Raw genomic sequence first — 22,906 nt, forward strand, 5'->3', positions numbered from 1 at the left:
CCAGTGCTGTTTTGCGCTGGTCTCTTGGTTCTGCCTCTGCTGGTTCTCTGCCGCTGCTTCTCACCATCTGTGCCATCTCCAGTGTAACAGCTCTCCTCGCTTCCTTCTAAGTCCTCTATTCATTCACAGTTTCAAAACCGTTTCCACATTCTAGGGATCTGTTAGAGCAGCACCCCACACTCTCGGTACCAAATTCTGTCTTGGTCATCTAGTGCAGCTGTAACAGAAATACCACAAGTGGATGGCTTTAACAAAGAGAAATTTATTTTCTAAAACAGTCTAGGTAGGCTAGGAGTCTGAATTTAGGGTGCCAGCCCAAGGTGAAGGCTTTCTCTCTCTGTCAGCTCTGGAGAAAGGCACTTGTCATCGATCTTCCCCTGGCTGAGGAGCTTCTCAGCGCAGGGACCCCAGGTTCAAAGGATGCACTATACTCCGGTGCTGCTTTTCTGGTGGTATGAGGTCCCCATGTCTCTCTGCTTGGTTCTCTCTTCTATATCTCAAAAGAGATTGACTCATGACACAGCCTAATCTTGTAGATTGAGTCCTATCTCATTAACATAACTGCTGCTAATCCCACCTCATCAACATCACACAAATAGGATTTACAACACACAGGAAAATCACATTAGATGACAAAATGATGGACAATCACACAATACTGGGAATCATGGTCCAGGCAAGTTGACACATGTTTTGGGGGGATGTAATTCAATCCATGACAGTTGTTATAAATTGGAAACGACTCAATGGCACCTAACAACAACAACAACAACAAAACAGCAGTATCACTAAGTGCTCTACCGGAGAGAAGGCTTTAAGAACTGGTATGGCCAACATAAGGGCTTTCCCTCCCCAGCAGTGATAACACACACAGCTGTAATACAACTTAAAATGTTTAGCTCAAGTTCCTAGAGGAGATGTCAGGGGGCATAAACAATTTACTGCCACATTAGAGATTCAAACAAAAACTGCCACACAAGGTCAGAGGAAAAAGAAATCACATCAGACTGTCATGATCAAGAGGGCGTGACAAGATGCGTGCTTATAATGCCTTCTCAGAGGACAGACGGCTGAACGGACGGGGACAGCAGCAGCAGGGCAGAGGCTATGCCACAGGGAAAGAGGGCTGTTTCAGTGGAGGACGTTCTTATTCTACCACAAATGCTGTAGCTATAATTTAAAGGAACTAGGCCTCACCTCAGAGCCTCACAATCCTACCCAGCTGCCTTCAAAGGCCTTCTCCTGGGAGCAGCCATCTGCCCTGTGACTGCTGGTCACTGAGTGACAGTGAAGTAGTTCGCCTGGTCCAGGATTTACGCTTTTTCATTATTTTCTTTCCACAAACATAAATTTAACCCTAAGTTCAAAAATTCTCATTGGTAACTTTGCCTTGTAACAAGCTTTCAAAGACACGTTCCATTGTACTACAAATTAATCCAAAAAGGAACTACAGTCCTACCATTCTCTTGATCTGAAGTGGAGCTCTTACTTTTTTATTGTAAATATGACTTACCATTTCATTCACCCCACTGCAGAGAAAGTGGAACCCTCACGCATTGGTAGTGGGAACGTAAAACAGTACAACTGTGGAAAACAGTTTGGCAGTTCCTCAAAAACATAAAGAGTTATTGTATGATCCAGCAATTCTACTCCCAGATATACATTCAGGAGGAATGAAAACATGTCCACACAAAAACTTATGCACGAACGTTCATAGCATCACTATTCACAATTGCCAAAACCAAAAACATCCTGAATGTCCATCAACTGAGGAATGCATGGATAAATAAAATGTGGTATATCCACATGTTGTCGTCAGGTGCTGTTGAGTCGGTTCCGATTCATAGGGTTCCAACCCTACGTACGGCAGAACAAAATACTGCCTGGTCCTGCGCCATCTTCACAATCGTTACCATGACTGAGCTCATTGTTGTAGCCACCATGTCAATTTAACTCATCAATGGTCTTCTTTTTCGCTGACCCTCTACTTCACCAAGCATGATGTCCTTCTCTAGGGACTGATCCATCTGATTACATGTCTAAAGTACATGAAACAAAATCCTGCAATCATTGTTTCTAAGGAGCATTCTAGCTGTACTTCTTCCAATACAGATTTGTTCATTCTTCTGGCAGTCCACAGTATATTCAACACTCTTCGCCAACACCGTAATTCAAAGGCATCAATTCTTCTTTGGTCCTCCTTATTCGCCATCCAGCTTTCGCATGCTTACGAGGCGACTGAAAATACCATAGCTTGGGTCAGATGCACCTTAGTCCTCAAAGTGACATCCTTGTTTTTTAATATTTTAAAGAGGTATTTTGCAGCAGATTTGCTCAGTGCAATACGTCATTTGATTACCTGACTGCTACTTCCACGGGCGCGGACTGTGGATCCAAGTAAAATGAGATCCTTGCCAACTTCAATCTTTTCTCCACTTATCATGATGTTGCTCACTGGTCCAGTTTTGAGGATTTTTTTTTTTCTTGATGTTGAGGTGTGATATCCTGAAGGCTGTGGTCTTTGATTTTCATCAGTAAGTGCTTCAAATTCTCTTCACTTTCAGCAAGCAAGGCTGTGTCATCAGCATAATGCTGGTTGTTAATTAGTCCTCCTCCAATCCTGATGGCATGTACTTCTTCATACAGACTAGCTTCCCTGATTATTTGCTCAGCCTACAGATTGAATAACCATGGGGAAAGGATACAACCCTGAAGCACACCTTTCCTGATTTTAAATCATGCAGTATCCCCTTGTTCTGTTCAAATGGCTGCCTCTTGGTCTACATACAGGTTCTACCTGAGCACAATTAAGTGTTCTGGAATTCCCATTTCTTTGCAGTGCTAGCCATAATTTGTTATAATCCACACAGTGGAAGGCCTTTGCATAGTCAATAAAACACAGATAAACATCTTTCTGGTAGTCTCTGCTTTCAGCCAAAATACATTTGACATTAGCAATGGTATTCCCCATTCTACATTCTCTGATGAAGTAAAAGAGCTGAACGGAAAATTTCAAAGGGTGGCTCGAGAAGACAAAGTAAAGTATTATAATGAAAAAAGCAAAGACCTGTAAATAAAAAACCAAACAGCAAGAACACACTTGGTGTTTCTCAAGCTGAAAGAACTGAAAAAAAAAATTCAAGCCTCAAGTTACAATACTGAAGGATTCTACAGGGAAAATATTAAACAACATGAGAAGCATCAAAGAAGATGGAAGGAATACCCTGAGTCACTTATACCAAAAAGAATCAGTTGACGTTCAACCATTTCAGGAAGCAGCATATGATCAAGAACTGACAGTACTGAAGGAATAAGTCCACGCAACACTGAAGGCACTGGCGAAAAATAAGACTCCAGGAATTGATGGAATACCAATTGCGATGTTTCAAAAAATGGAAGCAGAACTGGAAGTGCTCACTCATCCATGCCAAGAAACTTGGAAGACAGCTACCTGGCCAACCAACTGGAAGAGATCCATATTTATGCCTATTCCAAAGAAAGGTGATCCACCTGAATGCAGAAATTACCAAACAATATAATTAATATCACATGCCAAGTAAAATTTTGCTGAAGATCATTCAAAAGCTGCTGCAGCAGTATGCCAACAGGGGGCTGTCAGAAATTCAAGACAGACTGAGAGGAGGAGGTGGAACCAGGGATGTTTTTGCTGATGTCAGATAGATCCTGGCTGAAAGCAGAGAATGCCAGAAAAATGTTTACCTGTGTTTTACTGACTATGCAAAGGCATTCCACTGTGTGGTTCATAACAAATTATGGATAACACTGGAAAGAATGGGAATTCCAGAACACTTAACTGTGCTCATGAGGAACCTATATGTGGATCAAGAAGCAGTTGTTTGGAACAGAACAAGTCAGGAAAGGTGTGCATCAGGGTTGCATCTTTTCACCATACCTAGTCAATCTGTATGCTGAGCAAACAATCTGAGAAGCTGGACTATATGAAGAACACAACATCAACACTGGAAGAAAACTCATCATTAACAACCTGCATTATGCAGATGTCACAACCTAGCCTGCTGAAAGTGAAGAGGACCTGAAGTACCTACTGATGAAGATCAAAGACTGCAGCCTTCAGTATGGATTACATTTCAAGATAAAGAAAACAAAAATCCTCACAACTGGACCAATAAACAACATCATGATAAACGAGAAAAGGCTGAAGCTGTTAAGGATTTCATTTTACTTGGATCCACAATCAACACCCATGGTAGCAGCACTGAAGAAATCAAAACAGAGGCACGCTCAAGATCACAGCATAGTCAGGTGCTTCTGGTGGTCCTTCTTACAACAAAGACCCCAAAACACAAGTTTATTGATTATATATATGACAAACTAAGAGCCCTGAACATCAAAGGCATAAATTAAGAAACTGCACCCAGCAGAAGCGGGAGGGAGAGGTGGTTCAAAAGCAGCGAGGAGTTGCCAGACCTGACTCAGGGGGAACCGGTGCCCTGCAGGCCCGATCCCCTGGCATGACCATGGTGGGGCTGGCAGTAGCATTTGGGATGCGTTTTCCACAGCCAGAGAACGCAAGTGGCACAGAGTCTACTCATGCCTCCAGAATCAGTGAAGAACAGCGCTCTCGGCAAAAAGATAAGAACTTGGGTCTAATTTACCATGTGGACTAAAAGGCACTCCTTGCCAAAGAACTCTCTTCCATTTATCTGATCTCTCCTCTCTCTGCTCCAGCCCCCCAGCTGGCTTCAGTGGCGGCCTCTTTCCCTGGGCCTGAGATAGGTCGTGCTGTGTGCCCTGAGCCATTCTCCTGGCCCTGGAGGAGGAACAAATTAACAACTGGGGAAAAAAATAATTGGCTGGCTCTCCCAAGCTGGGAACTCAGGGCAGAAGCAGCAACTTTGCTGGGCCCAAGCACAAGTGGTCCATGGACTTTGAATGCCTTTCACCCCTGCAAGGACTGGTGTGGGCCCATTTCAGCAGCTTAGGCCCTGCTTGGCATACTGCAATGGTGTATGTGCCTAAAGTCTGACTTCAACCATTTCAGCTGTGTTGGAGAGGTGGGTTTTTGACGTTTGACACCACTCTGCCTATTAAGCAGGATTCTCACCTACCCACGTCAGGGGTCTCAGGACTGGTGGCTCTACCCACATCACCTATCTGCAAACATAAGTGGTGCCTCCCAGTCCTTACAGTCAAAAGAATTGGATGCCTATAGCTCAGCTGCAGAGCCCACCCGCCTGTGCGCTCTAGAGGACAGGGATGCGCTTTCCTCACAGATATTCCGGGAATGAGTTGTCAGCTCCCTGCCTCGCTCAGAGCGTGACTCCTTGCTGTGACCAGATACCTGTGCCTACACCAATCACCCCTGCTCCTCTAAGACTGTAGGTGAGAACCTGAACTACACACTTGGTGACCGACTACCTGGACATATGAGCTGAATCCATACAAGTAAAGTGAATGGCCTCCTGGGGTCAAAAACCTGGTAACAGCTCTAGCTGTCTGGTGACAGAAAGGCACCGATAATCAAACTAGCTCACTTGAGCAGCCCATTTGGGCATATCAAAAGAAAACAAAACAAGAAACTAAGACACCGTAAGCAAACATAAATTAATAGAATGACTTATAGACGGCTTGGAGACAATAGCCAATATCAAATCACACGAAGACACAGACCATGATCACTTCAACAAGTTCCTAAAACAAAGCATCAAGGAATCTTCGTGGAATTACCAGAGGCAGAATACAAAAGATTAATATACAGAACTCTTCAGGAGATCGGGAAGGAGATCAGGCAAAACACAGAACAAGCCAAGGAACACTCAGATAAAGCAGTGGAGAAAATTAAGAACGTTATTCGAGAGCATAATGACAAATATAATAAGCTGCAAGAATCCAAAGAGAGACAGCAAACATAAATTCATAAGATTAACAATAAAATTATAGAATTAGACAACTCAACACAAAGTCAGAGGAGCCGAATTGAGGCAATGGAAGTCAGAATCAGCAAGACTGAAGATAAAACACTTGGCACTAATATGTTTGAAGAAAAACCAGATAAAAGAATTAAAAAAAAATGAAGAAACCCAAAGAGTCATGTGGGGCTCTTTTAAAAGAAATAACCTACAAGTGATTGGAGTACCAGAACAGGGAGGGAGAAAAGAAAATACACAAAGAATTGCTGAAGATTTATTGGCAGAAAACTTCCCTGATATCATGAAAGACGAGGAGGTATCTAGCCACAATGCTCATTGAACCCCGCACAAGGTAGATACCAAAAGAAAGTCACCAAGACATATTATAATCAGACTTGCCAAAACGAAAGATAAAGAGAGAATGTGAAGAACGGCTAGGGATAAACAAAAAGTCACCTACAATGGAAAGTCAGTAAGAATGAGCTCGGGCTACTTGGCAGAAAGCATGCAGGTAAGAAAGCAATGACTGGGATGACATATATAAAGGCTTGAAGGAAAAAAATTGCCAGCTGAGAACAATATATCCAGCAAAACTTTCTCTCAAATAAGAAGATGAAATTAGGACATTTACAGATAAAAAAAATTTAGGGAATTTGCAAAAACCAAACCAAAACTACAAGAAATACTAAAGGGAGTCCTCTGGTTAGAAAATCAATAACATCAAAAAAGAGCAGGAGTGGCAATATTAATTTCCGACAAAATAGGCTCTGAAGTTAAATCCAGCACAAAAGATAAGGAAGGACACTATATAACAATTAAAGAGTCAATATACCAGGAGGGGAAGCCCTGTTGGCATAGTGGTTAAGTGCTACGGCTGCTAACCAAAGGGCTGGAAGTTCAAATTCGCCAGATGTTCCTTGGAAACTCTACAGGGCAGTTCTTCTCTCTCCTACTGGGTTGCTATGAGTCAGAATCGACTCAACGGCACTGAGTTTTTGGTTTGATACCAGGAGGACATAACCGTAACAGATATTTACACACCCAACGACAGTGCTTCAAACTACATAAAACAAAGTCTAACAGCATTGAAAAGCGAGATAGACAGCTCCACAATAATAGTGGGAAACTTCAACACGTCACTTTTGGTGAAGGACGGAACATCCAGAAAGAAGCTCAATAAAGATACAGAAGATCTAAATGCCACAATCAACCAACTTGACCTCATAGACATGTACGGAACACTCCACCCAACAGCAGCCCAGTATACTTTCTTTTCCAATGTACATGGAACATTCTCTAGGATAGACCACATATTAGGTCATAGGGCAAGCCTTAACAGAATCCAAAATATCAAAATATTACAAAGCATCTTCTCTGACTATAAAGCCATAAAAGTAGAAATAACAGAAAAAACATGGAAAAGAAATCAAACACATGGAAACTGAACAACACCTTGCTCAAAAACAACTGGGTTACAAAAGAAATTAAGGATGGACTAAAGAAGTTCCTAGAATCCAATAAGAATGAAAACACTTCCAACCAGAACCTTCAGGACAGCTAAAGCAGTGCTCAGAGGTCAATTCATAGCAATAAAGACACACATTCAAAAAGAAGAAAGGGCCCAAATCAAAGAATTATCCCTATAACTTGAACAAATATAAAAAAAAAAAAATTTTTTTTTTAATAAAAAAAACCCTTGGGCACCAGAAGAAAGAAAATAAAAATTAGAGCAGAATTAAGTGAAATAGAGAACAGAAAAAGAACTGAAAGAGTTAACAAGACCAAAAACATCAACAAAATCTATAAACCACTGGCCAAACTGATGAAAGAAAAACAGGAGAGGGAGCTAATAACCCAAATAAGAAATGAGATGGGCAATATCACAAGACACTCAACTGAAATTAAAAGAATCATATCAGATTACTATGAAAAATTGTATTCTATCAAATTTGAAAACCTAGAGGAAATGGACAAATATCTAGAAACACACTACCTACCTAAACTAACATAGAGGACCCAATAACTAAATAAACCCATAACAAAAGAAGAGACTGAAAAGGTAATTTAAAAACTCCCAACAAAAAAAAGCCCTGGCCCTGACAGCTTCACTGGCGAATTCTAGCAAACTTTCAGAGAAGAGTTAACATCACTACTACCAAAGGTTATTTCAGAGCATAGAAAAGGATGGAATACTCCCAAACCCATTCTATGAAGCCAGCATATCCCTGATACCAAAACCAGGTAAAGACACCATAAAAAAAAGAAAATTACAGACCTATATCCCTCATGAACTTAGATGCAAAAATCCTCACCAAAATTCTTGCCAATAGAATTCAACAACATATCAAAAAAATAATTCGGCATGCCCAAGTGGGATTCAAACCAAGTATGCAGGGATGGTTTAACATTAGAAAAACAACCAATGTAACCCATCATATAAATAAAACAAAAGACAAGAAACACATGATTTTATCAACTGATGCAGAAAAGGCATTTGACAAAGTCCAACACCCATCCGTGATAAAAAAAAAAAAAAAAAAAAAAACTCTCAGCAAAATAGGAATAGAAGGGAAATTCCTCAACATTAACAAAGGGCATTTATACAAAGCCAACAGCCAACATCATACTACATGGAGAGAATCTGAAAGCATTCCCCTTGAGAACAGGAACCAGACAAGGATGCCCTGTATCACATCGCTCCTATGCAAGAGGTCCTGGCCAGAGCAATTAGGCTAGATAAAAAAAAAAAAAAAAAAATGAAGGGCATCCAAATTGCTAAGGAAGAAGTAAAAGTATCTCTATCTGCAGGTGACATGATCTTATATACAGAAAACCCTAAAGAATTCACAAGAAAACTACTGAAGCTAATAAAAGAGTTCAGCAGAGTTTCTAGACACAAGATAAACACACAAAAATCTGTTGGATTCCTCTATACCAAGAAAGAACATCGAAGAGGAAATCACCAAATCAATACCATTTACAATAGCCCCCAAGAAGATAAAATGCTTAGGAATAAATCTAACCAGAGACATAAAACACCTATATAAAGAAAACTACAAGACGCTACTGCAAGAAACCAAAAGAGACCTACATAAGTGGAAAAGAATACCTTGCTCATGGACAGGAAGACTCAACATTGTAAAAACGTCTATTCTACCCAAAGCGATCTACAGATACGATGCAATCCAATCCAAATTACAATGACATTTTTTAATGAGATGGAGAAAACAAATCACCAACTTCGTATGGAAAGGAAAGAGGACCGGGATAAGCAAAGCATTACTGAAAAAGAAGAACTAAGTGGGAGGCCTCATATTACCTGATTTTAGAACATATTATACCACCACAGTAGTCAGAACAGCCTGGTACTGGTACAACAACAGATGCATAGACCAATGGAACAGAATTGAGAATCCAGACATAAATCCATCCACATATGAGTGGCTGATATTTGACAGAGGCCCAAGGTCAGTTAAATGGGGAAAAGACAGTGTCTTCAATAAATGGTGCTGGCATAACGATATCCATCTGCAAATAAATGAAACAAGACCCATACCTAACACCATGCACAAAAACTAACTCAAAACGGGATCAAAGACCTAAATATAAAATCTAAAACAATAAGGATCATGGAAGAAAAACGAGTGACAATTCTAGGAGCCCTAATACATGGCATAAACAGGATACAAAACATTACTAACAATGCAGAAGAGAAACTAGATAACTGGGAACTCCTAAAAAGCAAACACTTATGCTTATCAAAAGACTTCACCAAAAGAGTAAAAAGACTACCTACAGACTGGGAAAAAATTTTTAGCTATGACAAATCCAATCAGCGTCTGATTTCTAAAATCTATATGATACTGCAAAAAGTCAACAACAAAAAGACAAATAACCCAATCAAAAAGGTGGGCAAGGGATATGAATAGTCACTTTACTTAAGAAGATGTTCAGGCAGCTAAAAGGCACATGAGGAAATGCTCATGATCATTAGCCATCAGAGAAATGCAAATCAAAACTACAATGAGATTCTATCTCACCCCAGCAAGGCTGGGATTAATCCAAAAATCACAAAATAATACATGTTGGAGAGGTTGCGGAGAGATTGGAACACTAACACTGCTGGTGGGAATGTAAAATGGTACAACCACTTTGGAAATCAACTTGGCACTTCCTTAAAAAGCTAGAAATAGTAACTGCCATTCGATCCAGCAATCCAATCCCACTCCTTGGAATATAGCCTAGAGAAATAAGAGCCCTCACATGAACAGATACATGCACACCCATGTTCACTGCAGCACTGTTTACAATAGCACAAAGATGGAAGCAACCAAGGTGCCCATCAACAGATGAATAGATAAATTATGGTATATTCACATAATGAAATACCACGCAACGATGAACAACAACGATGAATCTGTGAAACATAACATGGAGGAATCTGGAAGGCATTATGCTGAGTGAAATTAGTTGCAAAAGGACAAATATTGTATGAGACCGCTATTATAAGAATGCAAGAAAAAGTTTAAACACAGAAGAAAATATTCTTTGATGGGTAGGGAGGGAGGTAGAGGGGTATTCATTAATTAAGATAGTAGACAAAAACTATTTTAGGCGAAGGGAAAGACAACACAGAATACAGGGGAGGTCAGCGCAACTGGATTAAGCCAAAAGCTGAGAAGTCTCCTGACTACAACCAAATTCTTTGAAGACCAGAGTAGCTGGAATGGTGGTCTGGGGACCATGGTTTTAGGGGACATACAGGTCAACTGGCATAAGAAAATGTATTAAATCGTTCCGCATCCCACTTTGGTGAGTGTTGTCTGGGGTCTTCAACGCTACCAAGTGGCCACCTAAGGCGCATTAATTGGTCTCAACACACCTGGAGTAGAGGAGAATAAAGAACACAAGGTAAATATGAACCCAAGAGACAGAAAGGGCCACATAAACCAGAGACTCCATCAGCTGGAGACCGGAAGAACTAGATGGTGCCTAGCTACCATCGATGGCTACCCTGATAGGGAACATAACAGACAATCCCTGATGGAACAGGAGAACAGTGGGATGTGGACCTCAAATTCTCTTAAAAAGACCAGACTTAACGGTCTGACTGATAACGGAGGGACCCCCAGACGTCACGGCCCCCAGGGCTCTCTCTTAACCCAAGATTAGAACCATTCCTGAAGCCAACTCTTCAGACAGGGATTGGACTGGACTATAAGACAGAAAATGATAATGGTGAGGAGTGAGCTTCTTGGCTCAAGTAGACACATGAGACTATATGGGCAGTTCCTGCCTGGAGGTGAGATGAGAAGGCAGAGGGGGACAGGAGCTAGTTGAATGGACATGGGGAATACAGGGTGGAAAGGAGGAGCGTGCTGTCATTAGGGGGAGAGCAGCTAGGGTTACATAGCAAGGTGTGTATGAGTTTTTGTATGAGGGACTAACTTGAACTGCAAACTTTCACTTAAAACACAATAAAAAAAAATCAAAAGATGAATTGGATTGGGCATATCTGAGGCCAAAAGACCTCTTTAAAGTGTTAAAAAGCAAAGATGTCACCTTGAAGACTCAAGTGCGCCTGAACCAAGCCATGGTGTTTTTAATTGCCTCATATGAATCCTAAAGCTAGACGACGAATAAGGAAGACCGAAGAAGAATTGAGGCCTTTGAATTATGTTGTTGGGAAAGAATACTGAATAAACCATGGACTGCCAAAACAACAAACAAATCTGTCTTGGAAGAAGTACAAACAGAATGCTCCTTCGAGGCAAGGATGGGAAGACTTCACTTCGTGTACTTTGGATATGTAATCAGCAGGGACTAGTCCCTGGAGAAGGACATTATGCTTGGTAAAGTAGAGGTCAGCCAAAGACAGGACGATCCTCAACAAGATGGACTGACACAGTGGGTTCAACAACGGGCCTAAAGTATCATGATTGTGAAGATGGCACAGAACGGGGCAGTGTTTCATTCTGTTTTACACCAGGTCTCTATAAGTCAGAACTGACTTGGCGACACTTAACAACAATTTCCTCTTCTGAATTTGGCTTGAATTTCTGGCAGTTCCCTGTTGATGTACTCCTGCAATCGCTTTTGAATGATCTTCAGCAAAATTTTACTTGCATGTGATATTAATGATACTGTCTGATAACTTCCACATTCTGTTGGATTATCTTTCTTTGGAATGGGGACAAATACGGGTCTCCTTCAGTTGGTGGCCAGGTAAGCTGTCTTCAAATCTTCTTGGCATAGACGAGTAAGTGCTTTCAGCATTGTGTCCATTTGTTCAAACATCTCAATTGGTATCCGTCAATTCCCGGAGTCTTGTTTTTCGCTAATGCCTTCAGTGAGTTTGGACTTTTTCCTTCAATACCATTGGTTCTTGATCATATGTTACCTTTTGAAATAGCTGAACATTGACCAATTCTTTTTGTACAGTAACTGTGTATTCCTTCCATGCTCTTTCGAGGCTTCCTGCATTGGTCAATATTTTACCCACAGAATCCTTTAATATTGCAGCTTGAGGCTTGAATTTTTTTCAGCTTGAGAAATATCCATATAGTGGAATATTATTCATACTACAACATGGATGAACCTTAAAAACATTATGCTTAGTGAAAGAAACCAAAAGCCAAACCCACTGCCACTGAGTTGATTTCAGCTAACGGTGACCCCATGTGTTACAGAGTATAACTGTCCCACAGGGCTTTCTTGGCTGTAAATCTTTACAGAAGCAGGTCGCCAGGCCTTTCTTCTGTGGAATTGTTGGGTAAATGCAAACCGCCAACCTTTAAGTTAATAGTGGAGCGCAAACTGCTTGTGCCACCAAGGGACCTTTAAGTGAAAGAAGCTAGACACAAAAGTCCACATATCGTGTGATTCCACCTATATGAAACGTCCAGAATAGGTAGATCCATGGACAGAAATTAGGTTAGAGGTTGCAGGGACTGGGCCAAGCAAGGAGTGAGAAGTGACTGCTTACTGGATACAGGGTCCCTTCTGGGGTGATAATAAAAGTGTTTTCGAACTAGAGGTGGTGGTTATACAACATTGCGAATGTACTCTGTATCACTGAATTATTCAATTTAAAATTATCAATTTTATGTTTTGTGAATTTCACCTCACTAAAAAAAATTAAACAGTGCACAAAAGTGACCAATGGGGAGAAAATGTTAATTGGTGAGTTTTACTTGTACAGATGTATGACAGTATCTCTTACACAAAATTTGTAATTTCCTCATAAATATCATGTAAAATACAGCCACCAAGACATGCTTGTTGTAGTTATCCAGTGACTGCTCCCATTGCATGGCTCACTGCTGTAGACATCAGGGGACCAGATACTGTCGAGGAAGACCAGGGAGTCTCGCCATAACAGTAATAACTGATACGCCTATGTGGTTCACTAGTTCTAATGTTTTCACTTAATTAGCTCATTCAATCCTCAAAACAGCGCTAAAATCAGACACCATTATCATCTCCATACTACAGGACACACAGAGAGGGTGGGTGACTTACCCCAGACCACCCTGTGGGCTGGGACCCACACCAGGCACCTATGCCACAGGGCAGGCTGCAGCCTCGACCTCCCTCTGCCTGACTTCATCTCATGCAGGCACAGGAGTGCTCCTGCCGAGCTCCTCATCCTCCAAAGGGAAGATGCCGTCTACACATGCAAGCACTGGATCAGACTCACTGAGCGCTCACTGGATCATTTTCTCCTCACCACCTTAGGAGGAAGGTTCATGGTCTTCATTTTACAACAGGAGACTGAAGCTCAGAAGCGAGGAGGCAACTCACCTAAGATCACAATGCTAGTAGTGGCAAAGCCAAGACTCAACCTGGTCTGCCCGACTCAAGCCTGCCGACAACAGAACAGGAACCCAAGGGATGGCAGCTGAAAAGCATTTGCACCAGAAGGACAACATAGAGAATAAACATCCTTACTTAAGCAGCAGATTCAGAAATACAATTAGAACAGCAAGAAGGAAGGACTGAGTTGAGTAAACTAACAGCTGACAAATGCACCTACATAGAGACTTTGGAAACAGTTATAATACAAGGTGACAACCGCCACTGACTTCTCTCTGGCTGTCATGATGCACTGGCCTGGGGAACCCTAACGTGAACCGCCATCATTTTTGCGCTCCCAGTGCTGATGTAGGCATGTTTAGTGAATAAACGAAGACTGCTCTGAGTATTAACATTCACTTAGAAAGTGGAAGTGCCTACATCACAGGAGTAATCTGGGTGGTAGAATAAAACGGTATCTTTATAAATTACTTATTAAAACTTGAATTTCATAACCTACAATAAACATATTAATGTGTAATAAAGTTTAAAAACTCAAATGCGATTCGTTAAGCTCCATGATATTTCCACTTTGCTCGGCATCTACCTGATGTGAATTAACAACCCGAACAGCCCCCGTGTTCCTGACTGCACCGTCAGACACTGGGCTTTGACCACCGGCTCAACGTGGGTTTTGGGGTAAGATCCAAATCTCACCGTTGCTCTCCAGGTGAGGAAGGTGAGGACAGAGTAAAGAAATGCATTCATCTTTTCTCAACGTGTTCGCCCTGTGCTGTCTGGAGCGCCGTCCTCCTCCCTGTGGCTTCGGGCTGGCCCTCCAGGACCGCATCTTTGTAGTGGGCATTTTAGAGGCCTTGATTTATAACCATAATTCAAGTGCCTAAAATACAATTTACATATCAAAACTCTGCAAATAAGTCAACTTCTGAAAGGTATAAACGCAATGAATTAAAGAGAAGCGCATTTTATAACTAAATTTTTTCCAGATTTCTCTCTCTCTCACACACACACACAGTGCGCTTATACTCCTGTTAGTGTGGACTAGGTCGTCAATAAAACAAGCAAATCTTCCTTTGCATTAAAAAAAAAAATCCTCTTTAAGACAGCAGTTCAAGTCACTGTTGCCAAGGGAGTTACTGAAATGCGCTTTAAAATCACTTTTCACTACAACTAGTAAGAAAATCTACTGTCCTAGTCACACACACACACACACACACACACACACACACTCACCTAAGTATCCACCAAAAAAGCCATATGGATGTCACCTTGCATAGCACCCATATCTTCACACTGAAACCGGCATAATATGTGCTGGTTGTTATAAACTGTGAATTCTTTAATCACCTAAGTTTTCCACAAATCAGCTTTATGGATCAAAAGGAAATGTCTACATTTATAATTTATTATAGGTAAAATCTCAAAGTTAACAGAACTTCCTTCACAAACTGGTTTGCTATCTCGAAATTTTAAAGCAGACTTATTACTAGAAGTCTTAAGCCCAGTTTAAAGAACTAGGACAGAAGACAAATGTCCAGAATAAACACTCTGCCTTTCTTAAAGTAAGGTGAGACGTGCTATACGGCCAGTTTATAGAAAAAGCGTACCAGTATTGTACACAATCTACACTTTGACATCTTTCACTATTGTGCTAAAGGACTGGCAAAGGCTGATCACAGTGGCCCTCAAATCCCCACTGTGGACACGCCTGTAGAGTGGACACGCCTGTGGTCAGTGTGGCCATCATCAACCCGAGCACAGGTGGACAGGTAATAATAACACATTGCTCCACCAGGCATGAGGACTGAGGGCAAAACGAGGCTGTGGTAGAGAACCAAACAGAAAGCATGAATAAACGGGGCATTAAAGGAGGAACTAAGGAAATTTGATGGCTCACTAAAGCTAGACAAGAGAAAAAAGAGAGCTGATCACTAATTTTTAAGCCTGGGCCTCAGATATAATGCTAGAAACAAAAAAATTCGGTATGGTTTAAGGAACAAGAAAGGAGGTCAATTTGGGATGAGTGGAGAGGGAAGTGTCTTAGTCATCTAGTGTGGCTATAACAGAAATACCACAAGTGATGGCTTTAACAGACACAAGTTTCTTCTCTCACAGTCTGGCAGGCTACGAGTCCAAATTTAGGGCACCAGCTCCAGGGGAAGGCTTTCTCTTTTTGTTGGCTCTGGAGGAAGGTCCTTGTCATCAATCTTTCCCTGGGCTAGGAGCTTCTCTGCACAGGAATCCTGGGTCCAAAGGATGTGCTCTGTTCCCGGCACTGCTCTCTTCGAGGTGTGAGGTCTCCATGTCTCTCTACTTGCTCCTCTCTTTTACATCTCAAAAGAGACTGGCTTAAGATACTCTCTAATCTTGTAGATCTCATCAACATCTTAGTGACAGGATTTACAACACACAGGGAAATCACATCAGATAACAAAATGGTAGGCAATCATAACTGGGAATCATGAGCTCGCCAAATTGATACACATATTTTTGGAGCACACAAGTCAACCCACGACAGGAAGTAAGGGTAGATTAGCCACATGGAAAGGCCCTGAAGGCAGCAAGGTTAGATGGATTAAATGGAGTGCAGCAGAAGTTCAAGCCAGAACAGTTAAACCTCAAGAACTGTTATAAAGCAAGACAAACTGCAACAGAGGATCAAGTCAAAAAGAACTCTCTTCAAAGTACGCGAAGAGTAAGAAAAGATGACAGGTCGGACACAACTAGGGTGGCAAAGCCCTCCACAGACACTGGTGCCAAGAGAGTGCCCAAGAAGGCAGTAGCCTGGTCCACTGCCTTTCAAGGGCACCAGTAAAGAAACATGCCCATCAACATGCTATGTGAATGACACTCACGCACTGGATTCACGGAGCAGGATGCAGGAGAACCGACTTCATGCATCAGGAACGACGCTCAGAAAACCCTGGAGAGGAGCAGAGACAAAGTCCTGCCTCTGACTTTCAACTGAGAAGCTTTTAAAAACGGCAGTTTAGACTTTCAGGAAAAGATTAACATTTTCCAAGTCTAAAATGCACTTTTTTTTTTTTACGGACTGATGATAGCTTTGTCACTGAACTATTTTCTAATAATTAATTTTATTTTTGTTGTCGTTGCAAATATATACAGCAGAACACACACCACTTCGACAGTTTCTACATGTACCATTTAGTGCCAGTAATTACATTCTTCAAGTTGTACAACCTTTCTCACTCCCCTTTCTGAATTGCTCATCCTCCATTAACATAAATTCACTGCCCCCTAAATTTTCTGGAAACCCTGGTGGTGTAGTGGTTAAGTGGTACGGCTGCTAACCAAAAGGTCAGCAGTTTGAATCCACCAGGTGCTCCTTGGAAACTCTATGGGGCAGTTCTACTCTGTCTTCTAGGGTGGTTATGAGTCGGAATCAACTTGAGGGCAGTGGGTTTTCTAAATTTTCTGTCTTATCTAAGGTTCTTATCTTAATCTTTCAAGCTGCTATTGTCAATTTGATCCCAGATAAGATAGATCTTAAAAGAGCACAACGTTTGAGGCGGGCATTGTTTAATAGTTAAGCTCAACTATTGTTTGCTTTAAAGATATTTTTGGTTTAAGGTTTAAAAGTTATCTTAGGGCAATGGTTTCAGGGGTTCATCCAACCTCTATGGCTCCAAAAAGCCTGCATCCCATGAGAATTTGGAAGTCTGTACTACATTTCCCCCCTTTTCATCGGGATTTTACTAGATAGTCTTTGGTTGAGATACTCAGTAATGGTAGCTGGGCATCACTCAGTTCTTCTGGTCTCGTGGCAAAGGAGGCAGTTGTTCATGGAGACAATTACCCACATGCGCCATTTCCTCCACCTATTCTTGACTCTCCTTCTTCTAGTGCTCCAGGTAAATAGAGACCAGTTGCTGTACCTTGGATGCTGCTCAGCAAGCTTTTAAGACCCCACTATACAACGAACTAGAAGATAGAACTGAAGCACTAAATACAATTTTAGGTCAATTAACTGGGACGTCAGGAAATCATGACCCTAAACCTCCAAACCAAAGAACCAAGTCCCATGAGGTGTTTGGTTGCATATAAAAGCGTACCCTTAATATATGACCCCTCCAGTGAATGTGGATGCCACAGGCTTGACTACTCGATATACTACCCTGACACACTAATGCTGGCCCCTGGTTTGCCTATGTGTTTAAGGCGATCCTTTCTGTGAAAGCACTGAGGATTCAAGACTGTAGACATGGAACGAAGTAAACTTTGTCTGCAGACAGCTAAACCCACAACTGTGCACCCAACAGGATCAATCTCCAAAGAACACACGTCTTAAGATGCTAACTGATGCTCCACCAAAGATAGAAAGAGCAGGCAGACCACCTTACTACACACCAAAGCTCTGCTGTAAGGCCCACTATCTTTCACTCTCTATGATGCTGAAGTCAGTACATGGTCTACAAAACAAACCATGTGGTCGTGGAGGTTTCTTCCTTCAAAAGCTACTGTTACAGATACTTGAGGAAATGCTCACGATCATTAGCCAATAGAGAAATGCAAATCAAAACTACAATGAGATTTCATCTCACTCCAACAAGGCTGGCATTAATCCAAAAAACACAATATATGTTGCAAAGGTTGTGGAGAGATTGGAACACTTATACACAGCCGGTGGGTACGTAAAATGGTACCACCACTTTGGAAATTGATTTGGCGCTTCCTTAAAAAGCTACAAATAGAACTACCATACGATCCAGCAATCCCACTCCTTGGAATATAGCCTAGAGAAATAAGAGCCCTCACACGAACAGATATATGCACACCCATGTTCATTGCAGCACTGTTTACAATAGCACAAAGATGGAAGCAACCAAGGTACCCATCAACAGATGAATGGATAAATTATGGTACATTCACACAATGGAATACTACGCATCGATAAAGAACAGCGAGGAATCTGTGAAACATTTCATAGCATGGAGAAATCTGGAAGGCATTATGCTGAGCGAAACCAGTCAGTTGCAAAAGGACAAATATTGTATAAGACCACTATTATAAGAACTCGAGAAACAGTTTAAACAGAGAAGAAAATCTCTGATGGTTACGAGAGTGGGGAGGGTGGGAGAGGGGCATTCGCTAATTAGATACTAAATGGGAACTACTTTAGGTGACAGGAAAGACAACAGGCAATACAGGTGAGGTCAGCACAACTGGATTAAACCAAAAGCAAAGAAGTTTCCTGAATAAACTGAATACTTCGAAGGCCAGCGTAGCAGGGGAGGGAGTTTGGGGACCATGGTTTCAGGGGACATCTAAGTCAATTGGCATAATAAAATCTATTTAGAAAACATTCTGTATCCCACTTTGAAGAGTGGCGCCTGGGGTCTTAAATGCTAGGAAGTGGCCATCTAAGATGCATCAACTGGTCTCAACCACCTAGATCAAAGGAGAATGAACACCAAGAAAGAGAGCCCAATAGACATAAACCAGAGACTACATCAGCATGAGACCAGAAGAACTAGATGGTGCCCAGCTATAACCGTTCCCTGACAGGGAACACAACAGAGAATCCCTGAGGCAGCAGGAGAGCAGTGGGATGCAGACACCAAATTCTCATAAAAAGACCAGACTTAATGGTCTGACCGGGACTAGAAGGACCCAGGTGGTCATGGCCCCCAGACCTTCTGTTGGCCCAGGACATGAACCATTCCCAAAGCCAACTCTTCGCACATGGACTGGATTGGACAATGGGTTGGAGAGGGATGGTGGTGAGGAGTGAGCTTCTTGGATCAGGTGGACACTTGAGACTATGTTGGCATCTCCTGCCTGGAGGGGAAATGAGAGGGTAGAGGGGGTTAGAAGCTGGTGAAAGGGACTCGAAAAGAGACAATGAAGGGAGGGAGTGGGTTGCCTCATTACGGGGAGAGCAATTGGGAGTATGTAGCAAAGTGTATACAAGTTTTTGTGTGAGAGACCGACTTGATTTGTAAACTTTCACTTAAAGCACAAAATTAAAAAAAAAAAGCTACTGTTACATTAAGGATGCACCTTACAGTCAATGGCATTTCTGAATCAATGAAATAAAATATTTCTCCCAGTGGACACAGCAACACATATTAACATGTTAAAGGTCCTTCGATATGCAAGCCAGCATTTCCTAAATGTATTTACTCACAGGTCTTTCCTCCTACCCCATACATTACATGTCACAGAACACGGACAAATGGTGGCCTCAAGAAAAAAGAAAATATCATGAAAAAGCAATAACTTGCGGGTGGTAAAGCAGCACTCCTTTACTGTAAAAATAACTGTGACCAAAAATCAATAAAATGGTCATCAGTTCAAACATGGCTCCACGTGTGACACAGTTCACCAGTCACGCCCCAGCTGAAGAGCAGATGTAAACCCCCCATATGGCACATCACATCACCACACACAGGGCCCGTCACCACACACAGGGCCCGTCACATCACCACACACAGGACATGTCATCACCACACAGAGGACATGTCACATCACCACACACGGGACATGTCACATCGCCACACACAGGACCCGTCACATCACCACACACAGGGCACATCACCATACACAGGGCACATAGTCACATGCTGGACATACTACTGGCACGTCATCCATACGCAGGACATGATACCTACAAGCAGGGTGCGTCACCCGCACGCAAGATATTTATAAAGTACCACTGAAGTGCCACCCTAGGCTGTTTGTCCTAGCCTCCCTCAACCCCTGTCTATCTTTGCTTGCAGGGACGTCCCCCCACATCAGGTGTCCAGCCCCAGCACATCAGGCAGGACTGGCTGACCAGGAGTGTACTGTGGGACCTGGAGAAGCAGCTGAGACATAGCGTCTTAGGATGGCGGAATGCCCTGGGGAGCAGCCAGTCATAAAAGGTGTCAGCCAGGCCTTGTGAAATACAGGTTGTTGTTGTTATTAGATGCCGTCGAGTCTGTTCTGACTCAGAGCGACCCTATGCACAACAGAACGAAACACTGCCCGGTCCCGCGCCATCCTTACAATCATTGTTATACTTGAGCTCACTGTTGCAGCCACTGTGTCAATCCACCTTGTTGAGGGTCTTCCTCTTTTCCGCTGACCTTGTGCTCTGCCAAGCATGATGTCCTTCTCCAGGGACTTGTCCCTTCTGACAACATGTCCAAAGCACGTAAGATGCGGTCTCGCCATCCTTGCCTCTAAGGAGCATTCTGGCCACACTTCTTCCAAGACAGATTTGTTCGTTCTTTTGGCAGTCCACGGTATATTCAATATGCTTCGCCAGCACCACAACTCAAAGGCATCAACTCTTCTTCAGTCTTCCTTATTCATTGTCCAGCTTTCACATGCATACGATGTGATTGAAAATACCATGGCTTGGGTCAGGCGCACCTTAGTCTTCAGGGTGACATCTTTGCTCTTCAGTAGTTTGAAGAGGTCCTTTGCAGCAGATTTGCCCAATGCAATGTGTCTTTTGATTTCTTGACTGCTGCTTCCATGGCTGTTGATTGTGGATCCAAGTCAAATGAAATCCTTGACAACTTCAATCTTTTCTCCGTTTATCATGATGTGGCTCATTGGTCCAGTTGTGAGGATTTTTGTTTTCTTTATGTTGAGGATAATCCATACTGAAGGCTGTGGTCTTTGATCTTCATTAGTAAGTGCTTCAAGTCCTCTTCACTTTCAGCAACCAAGATTGTGTCATCTGCATAACACAGGTTGTTAATGAGTCTTCCTCCAATCCTGATGCCTCGTTCTTCTTCATATAGTCCAGTTTCTCGGATTATTTGTTCAGCACACAGATTGAATAGGTATGGTGAAAGAATACAAACCTGACGCACACCGTTCCTGACTTTAAACCAATCAGTATCCCCCTGTTCTGCCTGAACAACTGCCTCTTGATCTATGTAAAGGTTCCTCATGAGCACAATTAAGTGTTCTGGAATTCCCATTCTTCGCAGTGCTATCCATAGTTTGTTATGACCCACACAGTCAAATGCCTTTGCATAGTCAATAAAACACAGGTAAACATCCTTCTGTTATCCTCTGCTTTCAGCCAGGATCCATCTGACATCAGCAATGATATCCCTGGTTGCACGTCCTCTTCTGAAACCAGCCTGAATTTCTGGCAGTTCCCCGTCGTTATACCGCTGCAGCCGTTTTTGAATGATCTTCAGCAAAATTTTGCTTTCGTGTGATATTGATGATATTGCTCCATGATTTCCACATTCAGCTGGATCATCTTTCTTGGGAATATGCATAAACATGGATCTCTTCCAGTCAGTTGGCCAGAAAGCTGTCTTCCATATTTCTTGGCATAGACGAGTGAGCACCTTCAGCATTGCATCTGTTTGTTGAAACATATCAATTGATATTCTATCAATTCCTGGAGCCTTGTTTTTCACCAATGCCTTCAGAGCAGCTTGGATTTCTTCCTTCAGTACCATCGGTTCCTGATCGTATGCTGAATATCGTCTAATTCTTTTTGGTATAATGACTCTGTGTATTCCTTCCATCTTCTTTTGATGCTTCCTGCGTCATTTAATATTTTCCCCATAGAATCCTTCACTATTGCAACTCGAGGCTTGAATTTTTTCTTCAGTTCTTTCAGGTTGAGAAACGCCGAGCGTGTTCTTCCCTTTTGGTTTTCCATCTCCAGCTCTTTGCACATGTCATTATAATACTTTACTTTGTCTTCTCGAGACACGCTTTGGAATCTTCTGTTCAGTTCTTTTACTTCATCAATTCTTCCTTTTGCTTTAGCTGCTCGATGCTCTAGAGCAAGTTTCAGAGTCTCCTCTGACATCCATCTTTGTCTTTTCTTTCTTTCCTGTCTTTTCAGTGACCTCGTGCTTTCTTAATGTATGATGTCCTTGATGTCATGCCACAACTCGTCTGGTCTTCGGTCACTAGTGTTCAACGCATCAAGTCTATTCTTCAGATGGTCTCTAAATTCAGGTGGGATATACTCAACGTCATATTTTGGCTCTCGTGGACTTGCTCTGATTTTCTTCAGTTTCAACTTGAATGTGCATATGAGCAATTGATGGTCTGTTCCGCAGTTGGCCCCTGGCCTTGTTCTAACTGACGATATTGAGCTTTTCCATCATCTCTTTCCACAGATGTAGTCAATTTGATTTCCGTGTGTTCCATCTGGTGAGGTCCATGTGTATAGTTGCCGTTTATGCTGGTGAAAGAAGGTACTTGCGATGAAG

At 42.1% G+C, this 22,906-nt stretch overlaps 1 protein-coding gene across 5 annotated transcripts in view; it reads right to left on the reverse strand.

The window, feature by feature from the left end:
* The window catches only part of CUL1 (cullin 1), an 82,244-nt gene that overhangs the window by 48,858 nt on the left and 10,480 nt on the right, over nucleotides 1-22,906 (reverse strand). The window contains exons 3-4 of one of the 5 annotated variants that reach the window (XM_023539562.2): nucleotides 16,562-16,629; nucleotides 14,403-14,586 (exon numbers count right to left, since the gene is read on the reverse strand). The exons of 3 other annotated variants lie outside the window; for them this stretch is intronic. The gene's annotated coding sequence lies outside the window, so the exon portion shown is untranslated. The remainder of the gene's footprint in view (nucleotides 1-14,402; nucleotides 14,587-16,561; nucleotides 16,630-22,906) is intronic. One more of the 5 variants, XM_064289589.1, reaches the window with a different exon arrangement.

The sequence above is a fragment of the Loxodonta africana genome, chromosome 8 (assembly GCF_030014295.1).
Source record: "Loxodonta africana isolate mLoxAfr1 chromosome 8, mLoxAfr1.hap2, whole genome shotgun sequence".
Taxonomy (NCBI): Eukaryota; Metazoa; Chordata; class Mammalia; order Proboscidea; family Elephantidae; genus Loxodonta; species Loxodonta africana.